This window comes from Rhea americana, unplaced genomic scaffold (assembly GCF_003343005.1).
Source record: "Rhea americana isolate MKP2758 unplaced genomic scaffold, rheAme1 scaffold_203, whole genome shotgun sequence".
NCBI classification, from domain to species: Eukaryota; Metazoa; Chordata; class Aves; order Rheiformes; family Rheidae; genus Rhea; species Rhea americana.
Window position 1 is genome coordinate 675449 of NW_028186184.1, and position 12845 is coordinate 688293.

At 38.6% G+C, this 12845-nt stretch overlaps 1 long non-coding RNA gene across 1 annotated transcript in view; it reads left to right on the forward strand.

Moving 5' to 3' along the window:
- Window positions 1-12331, forward strand: part of LOC146596316 (uncharacterized) — a 21476-nt gene extending 9145 nt beyond the window's left edge. Inside the window, exons 3-5 of the long non-coding RNA XR_014895766.1 lie at window positions 5019-5120; window positions 9333-9406; window positions 12293-12331. This is a non-coding gene — a long non-coding RNA (uncharacterized LOC146596316). The remainder of the gene's footprint in view (window positions 1-5018; window positions 5121-9332; window positions 9407-12292) is intronic.
- The last annotated feature ends 514 nt before the right edge of the window (window positions 12332-12845 follow it).

Genomic DNA, 12845 nt, shown 5'->3' on the forward strand with positions numbered 1-12845 from the left:
GGAAAAAAAATGACTGTTTGTAGGTTGTGCTAAGTAGTCACTATATGTGGGTACAGACATAGCTATAAGTGCTGTTACTTGTTGGTTTGGAACAGAAATTACTGACAGCCTTACAGCGCACCATCATTTCTGTTCAAAAATGCACAAGGCCTGATGTTTGCTTTTCAAATTATGTTTTGTTTTTAACCCATGTGTTAATCTGAAAAGCTAAAAGGAAATGCTGATACTTGTCATTCTTTGAAGTCAATAGCAGCCTTTCTGTTAACTTAATTGGCCTATGACCATTATCTTTCACTTATTAGTATTCATCAGAGAAGTTATCTTTARTCCTGTTTGTTTTGGCTTAACTGGAAAATGTGCTCCTTTTTGCAGTTCTGTAAAATTCTCCAGACAGCCTTCTTCTGCAGGAAGCTCCATGAGGGCAGATGCATATGATACCATTGCTTTGAATATCAGCCTGAGTCTGTCATTTGATGCATTTGAAAATAAGCTCATGCTGAAGTCAGTGGACTCTCCTTACAAGAAATACTGACCCACCTGGTATAGGTGCTCATTTAAAATTCGTAGCAGAAGCCTTGGTAGCAGTAGTTTTGGTTAGGGGACTTAAGACTACCTGTGGGACAGCTCCAAGTAGGAAAAAAGGCATGGGGTACTTCTTCCTCAGCCCACCCATGCAGGTGGCAAATGTAGTGTGGATGACTCTGTTCCCAGATCCCCCAGAACACCTGAAAGGGGAGACTGCTTAATGCAGACGGCTACGCTCCAAGCGATGGCGGCAAAGTGTCTGGGTGACGAGTGGTACATGGCTATGGACTCGTTCCTCCTTCCCGTCTCAGGCACAAAGGTGAAGCTGCAATCAGAAGGCAGAGTAGGCACTGCCTAAAGTGTGGGTGAAGTAACTACTGCCGTATACTTCCACAGGGAATGGATCTGGTTATTAGTTATTTGAGAGTGAGTTTTCACCCAAATAATAGAATTGTAGCAAGGCAAAAATCACGAATATATGCTCACTACTGTAATGCGTTTATAACCGATAGAGGCCAGTGTTACGGAGCTAATTTTGCTTTAGTTATGGCATTTCAGTCAGTAGGGTGCTTGCTTGCAACATAAAGCCATAAGCTGTAGAAGTGAACAATGCAGTTAATTCCAGAGTGCTAGTATTAACACTTACCTTGAACCTATGCAATTTTTTCTGTTGAAAATTTCCAGATTAACTTCTTATTTTATTTTTTTTATGTAATGAAAATGATTTTGAAAAAGAGGGTGGAAACTCATCTTGGCTTGCTTTTCTGTGTGCACTCTGTGAAACTTGCCTTGCTCTTGGGATGAGTCTGCCTGTTAAACTATCGCAGTGAAATCCTACAGTAATAGTGCAGTAATCATGCAGTTTTTTAAAAGGAGCCAATTATTTGGATCCTGGGTTTTGGGACTCCGGTTTGGGAGTTATCCTGAAGGCTTCAGGCAGTCATTGGTGTTTCCCAGGTTGAGATAGAGACTTGAAGCCCTTAAATATTGGGCCAATTCAAAACCATACTGATAAATTACATGAGAAAATAAACAGAAGGCATTTTATTAGAGCCTGCCCTATGACTTGCATTGTTATCCATGGAAATTTGTAATGTGGAGGTCCTGGTGGACAACAAGCTGAACGTGAGCCAGCAATGCACCCGTGTAGTGAAGAAGGCCAACAGCATCCTGGGCTGTGTTTGGAAGAGCAACGCTAGCAGGTGGAGGGAGGCCATCCTTCCCTTCTGCTCAGCACTGGTGAGGCCACCTGTGGCTCTATAGCTTTGGGGTACAAAGTGTGTGCGGAAGATTTGGCTAAAAGGTAAGAAAGAGCCCGGATAATGAAATACATGCCTGAGCTTAAACTTCCCAGATACACACGCGTTCCAGTTTTTGGCCATTTTTGCTGCAAAGGAACATTTGAAGAATGTAGGGTTTTATCAGAGTTTGCTTTCTTGCTGATGCATGCTGAGCTCGAATTTCAGCTCTGGATTGACAGTACCTCATCCTGAGCCYTGTCAGTTCTTAGACACTTTCATCTGCTAGAGTGACTTAATCACTATAGTAATGCTGCTGAAATAGAAATGTAGGATACGTGTCTGAAGCTGAGCAAGTCTACAGAACCCTCTCAGCTGGTGCTTTTGCAGAAGGTTTAGGACCCAGCCTGTTAAAGGAAATGGGCAATGTTTGCAGTATGAACTTTCCAAAAGCAGCGCCCTGTGGTCTGGTCAGCAGTAGTAGTAGTGTCTCCTGGAAGGAGCTGATGTGCTGATTGGAAATGGGGTGCTTCACTGAAAGGTTTAGGTGATGAGGGGAGCAGTATAGCTCATCATGCTTTGCTGACTTGGGATGTGACCCAAAGAGCGGCTCAGCATTCCTGTTGTATAGAAGCTGTAATACCCTCCAGTGATCGGGAATTCTCCAAAGTAATCGAGTCTGTAAATGCCCAACTCTCAATAGTGAACTCTGGAGTTTGGTTGCCTCAATTCCCTTAAAGCTGTTTGGAAGTCTGAGAAGTCTGACTCAGAACTGCAAAATGACAGTACGTACTCTAATTGCATTATTTTAAGATACTCTTGTTGGGGAGTGGGGGGGAAGCCTCTTCCCCAGCACCACCTTGCTTATGCACTTTTGGATACAGTTCCTTGTGTATCTAAAGCTTCATGCTGAATAACTGCAGTTTCCTGTTAAGGATAACCTTAAATTGTGGTGCAAAAAACCCGGAAGAGGGTATGAGTGTCCTGAAGCAATGCTGGGTAACGCTATTCTAAGGGCAAGCGGTCAGTCAGTTGTTCATGCATTGGGAATGGAGGGAGGGAGTGGGAAGTTGGGCAGTTTTGATTTAAATGTCAGATTGTTTTGAAACACAGTCCATGCAGTATGTAGGTCACTGCTAAAGGGATAGACTGTATCTGCAAAGGTGCTGAGAATGATTAATTTCCCTGGACAGAATTCTAGATTTTTTTTCTATCTGCGCTCAAGTAAAGCTGCACATTTTCATTCATGATGGGCTCAGATTTCAGACAGTCTGCCCAAAGGGGAAATTTATCCTGGCAACTGCTGAAAGGGGAACTCTTGTGGATTGGCACTGGTTTGTGCATAAAAAAAAAAAAATAATTTTTTTTTGCTGCATTTAGGGTAGCTTTTCAAGGATGGTTTATTTACATTTCCTTCTGTGTTCTGTAATCATTTGCATCAGCAAGAGCTGATATTTGTGCACTTTCTAGCAGCTGCCAGCCACCACATAAGATGTGTATTAGCCTCATTTCACTGGCGTGAGCATACAATACCTGTATTTCTGTGGAAAACTGTGCCTGTGGTGCTAGCTGAGTGCTTACTTCTGGGTGGATTTATCAACTAACCAGTTTGTGTAAAGGACACTCTTGCTTAACGAGTGATTTTAGACTAGTCAATCAAATTTATGCTGGTGATTTTTTTTTTTTTTTTTTTTTACTTGCAAAATCATATGAGACTGAAAGCCTGCTTTCAGAGTGGGCATGAGTTAAGAAACTTCAGTCAGATCTTCTCCAAAGCACAAGGGATGAATTATGTAAAATTTCTGTAGCAGGCCTGACTAGAGAAAAGCAGTATGGCTGTATCATACCTTTGGGCAARTTTTTCTCAAGAGGTTTTAAAGGGCAGGTCTGTTCTAGGAGGAGTTGTTCCCCACGAGTTCCCTCCTTCCCTCCAAGCTCTCACGGGGTAATTGGCACTGTAAAGCACTGCCTCTTATTCTGCTGTCTTCCCTCTCCCTGCAGAAGACTGGGGTAAACTGACCCGCAGACTCAGTGGATACCAAGACAGCTTTTCAGGGGGAGCTGTGCACGTACCTGTGCAAGGAGGGGGGCAGTTTCTGGGCTGGTGTCTGTGCAGATATACTGATTTGTGARGGACAGCCAACTTGGACTTTAGGTTGGGTTCTCATCTTGTGTTACAACAGAGTCTTATGTGGAGCAGGGATCAGGATGGCACCAAGTTTCACAGTATGATGAGCCGCTGTTCAGATGCAGGCATGCATATAGGTCCTCCCTAGCTAACAAACTTGCATTGCTTGGTTATTACTAGGCTTGATCTCTTCCACCTCTAATTTCCTTGACTAAGATCTTCAAGATGTTTATATTAAAAAGTATTTGGGCCATTAGCTGTTTATATGATGCCTAGTTACAGTTTATACTGCCAAACAATAAATGATAATGGTACGGTTGTACTTTCGACATTAAAAAATCCAGTCTAGTGGAATATTTAGGGAAACCTTAACAAAATATCATCAGCAGTCCTTTACACGAGCATGAACCTTGTTTTCCTTCTTCCCTTTGATCTCAAGCAGTCTGGAGTTTGTTCTGGAGCCTTGTAGTCTTATAAGCCAACATACTTAAAACTTGGCTGGTGTGAATTTTAAATGACTAGAACAAAGTCTGGTAAAATTATGTGATGGTCTAAAATAGTGATTTTAAATGCTAATTTATTTCTTATTTTTCCCTAATTAGTTCGATGCTTTTATGTACAGGAATAGCTTTTTAAAACAGATTCTGTGATAATCATGCAGTCCATCTTCTCACACTTTCCAGACTAATGGTGATCCTCAGGTTATAATCAAAGGAACATTCTTGAGGGCCTGGGTTTTTATTGTGATTGCCGAGATAACTGAAAAAAAACCCTGAATTAGCTTCTATTCATTCTTTCCTATGCTGTCAAATATGCAAAGAGCTTCTGATAGATGAGAGCAGGTGAAGGGACTAAGCGCAGAAAAGACACTGGATGTTTTCTGTATAGTATGCTGCTAAGATTAATTAAGGATGACTTTGGTCAATAATTATGTCTCTGCTCTATTTTCTAGTGCAATTTGGCAAGTTACTGTGAACACTTCTCATGATACATGAACAGATAGCTTATGTGCTGTGTATCTTCAAAAGGTATAACTTCATCAGTTCAGAGAAGCCTTGAAAAAGGTGCTATTTACTGAATAAAATGTTTTCCTGGAATCTTGATGGATTGATTTATTACATCTGCAGTTTTTTCTGGAAGCTACCACATCATGGAATTGTGCCTTCTGGGTCAGAGATGAAAGGAGCTGGCCAGTAAGAGTCTGTGGAACTGAAACAATTTTTCCAAAGGTACAGTATGATTTTAGCTGTTGTGTTGAAATGCCTTGTTTTGTCTGGTCGGTAAAGACTATTAATTCATATTTGTGCAGTAAATAGAATATTTGTATTCTGAGTTGTAGGACGCCTTTGGTTGTTGCTGGGTTTTTGAGGAGTCTGAGTCAAGAAGTAATCTATTTTTACTTCAGCCTCTTTTTCAAACCTCTTTTTCATGAATCGTGAAAAAAAAAACATGCTCTGGGATTCTGTTCATCTCTTAAGTGTGCCCTAAAGAGCATGGGTGAATATGTTTGTCCAAAATTTGTTCATAGGCGAGTTACCACTGGCAAATTATCATTAGACTGGCCRTGTGCTTGCTTTTGGATGGTTAAAGTTATAAAGGAAAAACAATACAAATGTTTTAACATTATGTGAGCTCTGAAATTTGTGAATGTAATTAGAAATCTTTTCAGTAAGCTAAGTGGAGTATTCTGCAGAAGAGCAAGCATTACCACATCAGATTTGTGGTTCTCTTACTAAAGTATGACAATTTCATTATTATAGTGTTCAATGTTGAAGTCATTCTCAAAGCTTGCAGTCTTGCATAGATAAGAGTAATAGGGAAGGGAGCACACTGAAAGTAACTTCTCTATAATAACAGTTTAGGAGACGATTTAGTTTCACATTCCTGTCTGGTACAGTATTACTTCTACTAACTTTTTGTCTTGTCTCAGTGGTGGCAGGCACTGCACTGGGGAGGAGAAAATGCTGTAGAAGACTTCAGTTGAATCTGAATGATTTATTCAAAATACAGTCTGCTAGATTTTGCTTACGCAAAAAGCAGACATAATAGTTTTAACTGTAAGASCATAGGCAGGGGAGGAAGGAAATTTGCCAAGTAAGAAAGAAAAGTGGTACATGGCCAGACAAGAACAAAAGAAGAGATGTGGTTCAAGGGAGGAGAGATGTATTCAGAATACCATAAACAATGAAAATKAAGCAAAGCTGTAAAGAAAGTGACTGTCTCTAATCAGATAGGGTCCATTGTGGTAGGTAAGAATGGAAAATCTTCTCTTTAGGGACTCTGTTACTCCATGGGTGAGAAATACCAAGATTCTGAGTAAAACCTCTAATCCATATCCTGGATTGTCACCAAGTTAAAAAAATGGTGTCCTCCACACATGAATTTATTGCTGCACATAAAGATCTGAGTCTGAAAGACTGCTGGAAAGAGTGTTCAGAAATGTGCGAGAGTTTAAAATCCCCTCCTGTGCGTTTTATATACAACGAAGTGTTGTATATGAAAGGGTATTTGACTAACTAGATGTTCTAGTTAGTCAAATACCCTTTTTTACAGGGAAAGAATACAAATAAAATTGCTCAGATAGTTACTATGTCTTGTCATTTGTTGATGGTACTTATGTTGTATGTTGAGAAGGCAGAGTTAGGAGGGGCTAAAATTGGATGGCCCATACAGATCTTAGAGAGGACAAAAGAAAGGATTCCTGTGGGATAGCTATCAGGCTTTGAAATACAATGCTGGAAGCCAGGAAATTCTGAGTCCTAATCCTACAGATGACCCAGAATCCAGCTGTGGTTGTGAATAGACTGCTAAGGCCTTAATTTTCCATCACTGACTAGGGCTGCACGTCTGCAGCATCAAACAGTTTGGGCTTAATGATAGGAATTTAGCATCTGTAGCCTCAGCCGAGTCCTCATTCTCATTGGTTTTCTGCTTCTACATAATCTTCTAGGCACTATTTCCACACACGATGAATGAGGAGAGGACATAGACCAGAATATGTATTTCAAAATTCACCTGGAATTTATGTTTACCTGTCTAAAATAGCCTTTCTCCTGTAATTCAGTGGCTGTAGATAGATAACAGAAGGGGAAAACTCCTGGAGCAAGAACCCTTACATCTGAGTTCCCATAGCCACCTTCATCTCCACTGCTGCAACCTCTGTCCGCTCTGATGACTTAGGGTCTATTGAATATTTCCACTCTCGCTAGATCTTTCCTGTCTTGCTCAGAAAAGAGCAATGAAAGCTTTGTATTGTCTGTCTGATGAGGTATTTGATGTCTTCCACTAGTCTAAAGATACTGTCTGCACGCCACATACTGCTCTTCCATCATAAGTAGAATTCCTCTTGATCATGCTTTTTTTTTTTTTTTNCTTTAAAGACTGATGTAGTGTTTATAAAAAGCATCCATATAGGTTATCTGAAAATTCAGATGGGTCAGTCACTTGTTCAAAAATGATCAGCAAGTTAGAAGTTGCGCAGAGTTTTCACTAGATGAAAGATGATTAGATCCGCCTCAGACCTGCTCACATGATACCCTGTTCTCCTTTTACCRGCTCTTAGTGGAGCCCTTGCTTGAGTGGCACTCAACAGACAAAAAATACAGACAGAAATGCCTGTTTGTGTTGCGAGTAACTTAGCCTTGCTATTAGCAGTGCTCTATGCATTTGACCATAAAAAAAACCCCAAACTTTTTGTCTCTTGGTTTGTCCACTAAATTAATTTTGTAATTCGAGAAACGCTGCCATTTTTTCTGAGTTTCTCTTTTCGTTTTACAGCTTCTTTGTGGATGTCTTTTTCACTGATACAGTTTTGCTGAGGCAAAAGCTGTTATTTTTAATAGATGTCTTCAGCTAATTGTGCATATAGGGAGTGTATAATGATGTCCCTTACCATTTTTCCTATAGAATTTAACTAGCTAAAAATAATTCTTGAGTAAATATCCTCATATTTCTTTTTCCTTGCAGTCTTAAAGTATTAAGAATAAAGTAAAAACAAAATATCTTMATTTAAATTATTTAGTTTTCTTCAACTGCAGATAAAAATTTTAGGAGTCTGCCCATATGGCCTATACTACTGAACTAGATCTTCGTTTTCACAGATTTGCAGCTGTGATACTGAGGCAGTGATTTCCTCTGAAAGCCAGCACTTTATCTTTGACAAATACTGAGGCTTATCTCTGGATATGCTGTCATAACTCCTAGTTCTGTTCAATGCCTGGCACCCCCTGGCAGCCCAACAGGGAGAGAGAGGATGGGAAGAAGTTTGTAGTGMCAAGGGAGGTATGTGCATCTCTGAAGACTCCTCACCGTTTATGAAATGTGATTTAGAGAGTGATAAAGAGCAAGTGTAAGGACAGAACAGTGTCAGAAATGTATTCTTCTTCCTTTCTTACGATATGCRTATTTCCAGTGTTTTGGTTTATAAGTTAGTGAATAAAGTTGCTAAATACTAACTAGCACATGAAGCAATCAGATGCARCATGTGATCCAAGTCTTCCTGGCTTAGCAGTGGGTGGGGAATTTTTATTTCCTGAAGAAATCATTTCTATGTCCACTGAAATTGAGGTTTTAATGGGAACAATTCCAGAAATGCAACACTGGATTTTGAGAACTTAAAAAACATTGCAGTTCTGACACCCAATTGAAATATTACAGATGTTAGTTTTACTAAAATCTAAAAAATCTTAAAATTGTAACGAAATCAAGTTGAGATACTAATTCCATTGCTTAAATGACAGCATTTGTAATAATCAAATGGAAGGAGGAGAAAAATGCATTATTTCTGCTCTCTCCTCTCCTTATACTAATTTTTGGGCGTCTTGTTAAGTGTCATTTGGCTAAAGAGTCGAGCTAAGCCCTTCAGGTAGTTTGTGACAGCAGAAAATGATGTCMGATTTCAGAGGAATTTTGTGTATGTACTGCAAGGTCACTAGTCTTGGGCTACATCTGCAGTGCAAGCAAAAGTGTGATTGAAATGCTGGAGGCACCACGGGGAAATTTGTGCTGCTATGTCTTCATTGCTAGTATTGTTTGCAGCAGCTACAAACATGCAAGCAGTGGYGTTTGCTCTCCATTCAGCAGTCATAACTTCAGGTGCACACCTAGATCTCCAGAGGACAGCAAAAAAGACAGAACCCCATGTTCCAGAGTCCCTTCTTACTTAAACGGCTTGGAGAAAAACTTGAATTTAGGTCATTTATGTGGGGTTTTGCCAAACTAGCTTTACAGGGTGGTATTTTCAAGAGCTTCAGCACCCATAGTTGGTTCCAAGATTTTCAAATGAGCTTATGTAGGGCAGCTAAATAAGATTCAGGTTCTAGAAAATGGGTTGCAGTTGCACATCCAGTGCAGTCCTCTTGCCAGAATTTTAAACCAAAACTCTTGAAAGCTTTTACCTTTGCTCAAAAAAGTAGGGGCTAACATTTTGGKTGCAATTGCAGGTCAAAATTCAGGACGGTGTGTCTCTAAAAGAAAGCAACAACAGTCTTTCAAGCAGGACATTTCAAGTACAGAGGTAATATCTAATTGTCTCAATTGCATGTGCTAACAGTTAAATTCTGATCCCTGGAATGGTGCATTGCTATATTCTGCCAAGCATTTGTTGTTACTAAAGAAACTCTTCTGGCCAAGACAATAACATTTTTCTGCCCTATGAATATTTCTACTTTCCTAACAAGTGTAACACCCCTTTAAACTCAAATTCAAGTCAATAGCTGTTTGAAAACACTAATGCTTCTTTCTGAGRTCGTTATTTTCTTTAATAATTAGGTTTTGGTCTGGGCAATATATTCAGTGACATAAACAGTCTTTGTATGAAGATTTTGTAATTTTTAAGCACGCTGTAAAATGCTTTTGTATCGTGATTGCTTTTACATACTGAAGCCTGTATTATCCTAGTTTCCCTCTTGTGCCTTTCCATACCTGTTAGACTTAATCAGGTAAGCTAGACTATATCTCAGTCACGCTTTCATTTTCTAATGCAGACTTAACTATCCTTTCCCCTAATACTTTAATTCTACTTTTTTGCCTCAAATGCCTTTTTATCTCCTACTCTTCTCTGCTGGTGACAAAAAAATCTTCAATTTTACTTGATTGCCATCTACTTAAGTTTCAAAACTGAAAAAAAGCTTAGTAGCCATATCCTTATTTATTTAAATGAGTGACTGTCAAAATTCAAAAATCCTTAATGTTGTCCCTCCACCAAGTGCAAGAAAACAGCCAAACCCCTGCTTCAGACTGGACTTCGCTTTTGTGCAAAAATTAAAAAAAAAAAACAAAAACACCCCCCAAAAGTGCTTATAAGATGTATGTAAATAGATTTCTCAATTCGTCACATTTCTCATGTCAGTTTATATGCAATACTTCTTGTGTTGACCAATGATAGCTTCACAAAACCCTCTGCATCCAAGCAGAAATTAAACAAATGAAGACTTTTTGTTTGACCACTCTGATKTATAGAGGATGTACAGCATATTAGTACAGTGTATTATTGACATTAAAAATTTTAATATGATAGAGTATCATTTACAGCTCGTTTCTTGTGACCCAGTAGAGTAACCTGTTTTTGCAGAAAAGTATTTCAACTTTTAGTATACTTAGATTTGTCTGGCATTGACAACTCTGTCAGTTTACATCAGTCTTGCCTACAAAGGGCTGTCATTCTGTTGACAGGTTTTGGGGTCTGATATATTTTCAGCTAGTTCAAAGTATTTATGGTGGGAAATGGCACTAGAGTGTTAAGATAAAGAAATTGTTCAGTGCTGGATCATAGCTTGGAAGGAGAACAGCACTGACAGGAAAAACTACTAGTAAATAGCTGGATTTTGTATGTTGCTTGTCACTGCTCAAATGAAACRCAAATCCCAGTGCTTTGTGATTTTAAAGCAGAATTTTAAAAAGTCTGCATATACTTTTAAAATTCCAGGTTTCATCTGAAACTCAGCTGTTAAGACAGTCTGGAATTGGTACTGTTGGTACAATTGAAAAGAATTGGTACTGGAGAGATTTCCAGCCAGGCTGAAACATAACCAGTGCRGGGAATATCACTTGAAAATCTGATTTTGCAAAACTGCTTTGTGTATTTCTAGGCCATTGAAGTCTTGGACAACCAAATTCCAGATATTTGTTGCAACTAAATCTAACTTGCAAAGACTCATTCATACCATACACAAGTCTTCCTTGTTAAGAGACATGCATATGAGAGGTACAAACTTGGGGTTCGCAGTGTTTGGTCATGATTTCTGGGTTAGGTACCTTAACTSACCTGAAGATGCTTTTAAATGATCATTTCTAGTTTCATGGAGCAATTCCTGACTTATGCACAGGATGATGACTTGAACTAAGTGGATTATCCATATATATAAATTCCTAAATATACATAAATGTTTGTGAGACTAGAGGAAAAAATCAGGAATTTGTATATCCTCCTTCCAGATTAAAACAATATTTTTAATCTCCGTGACACGTTAGTGATGTAGCATAAACTATTATAGCTTGAAAGCAGTTGACACTGAAAAGGCTATTTTTTTTTGGTTTATTTGTAATATATATACATTCTCAGTAATTGGTCTACCACAAAAAAAAAAAAAAAAAAAAAAAATCCTCAACATTGTTTAAAAGCACGAACTCTATTCTTAAATCATTAGAGTTTTTTTCAACTAAAACTTTACTTCAGATTTTCCTGAATTCCGTTGTTTGGATGGAAGAACTATCTTCTTTTTCTTAACACTATCTATGCATTAATTTACTGGCAATAAATAAAGCTAGAAATACAGAACTGGTTCATTTTTTCCTGAATTTGAACGTCCTACCAAGAATTAAGGGAAGCAATTCTGCCAGAAGAAGCAGATATATCTGTGTTTAGAGGACAAAAGGGAATTGCATGTAGAGACCTGTAATTACATCAGGATTTGAACGTAGGATATTGATGAGGAAGAAATGGCTGTTCTTTCCTTCTCATCACTGTGTAACATTCCCAAGAAATGTCCCGAGTTTCTCTTTTCCATTTTTAATAAATGAGGCTGAAAGGTAACAGCGTGATAATCTTTTCTGACCTGTTGTTCCCTTATAAGAAAGAAAAGTGCTCTGCTGAATAGTCATCGCAGATTTTGTCTTTTGAAAGACAGAAGCTGTTAGGAATAGGTCTTCAAAGTTAAAGAGGTATTGTGAGTATTTCTAGTAAAGGTTGTGGTTAAAAAGTTAATATTTGAGGACATTTTGTGTAATTGGAGCTCTAGATCTTTTTGTAAATTATAGGTTGTGATACAGCTGTATGTTATCAGCTGTAATCAATACGCTGAAGACAGACAAGCCAGAGTCAGAGCCAGAGCCAGATCATTTCCAAGTTGTTGAATGTGYGTGTAAAAACTAAACTTCCGTGGATTTTTCTGCCTTTTGACAGTTAGTGCCTGATTCTAAGGAATGTTGAACACCCAGAACAGCCACAGATGTAAGGAAGACTGGTGAGTCCTTAGCCCATTGGTATTAGTTTTTACCATCACAATAATTCTCTCATTGGGAAACTCAAAAATGAAACAGTCTATGTCTGATAAAACAGGTCATCTAGTGTTTCTTCAAAGAGAAATATTAGGCTTTAGAAAAATCTGAAAGTTTGGTGTGTGTTAGTTTTTGACATGTTGTAAGCACCTCAGAATTTTCTTATTGCAGCTTATTTTATTGCTTTTTGAAATGGGTCAAGGTTTTCTCTTCCTCTCCTTCCATTAAAAAATGTTCAGGTTTCTCAGGAGAGGTAGCAGTGTGGATACATGGCTAGCAAACTTCAGCAGAATCGATTTCATTTGTTAACTTTTATAATCTCTGTTAGTGTCTCTGTACTGAAGGTTCAGCATTTTGCAATTATGGAACAGCTATCTTTTAGATGATCACAATGGCTTGGAAATGTCCCAGTTTTAGGAAGATGAGTGCTTTTGCAGGTATGTGACTACTTTTGTCTG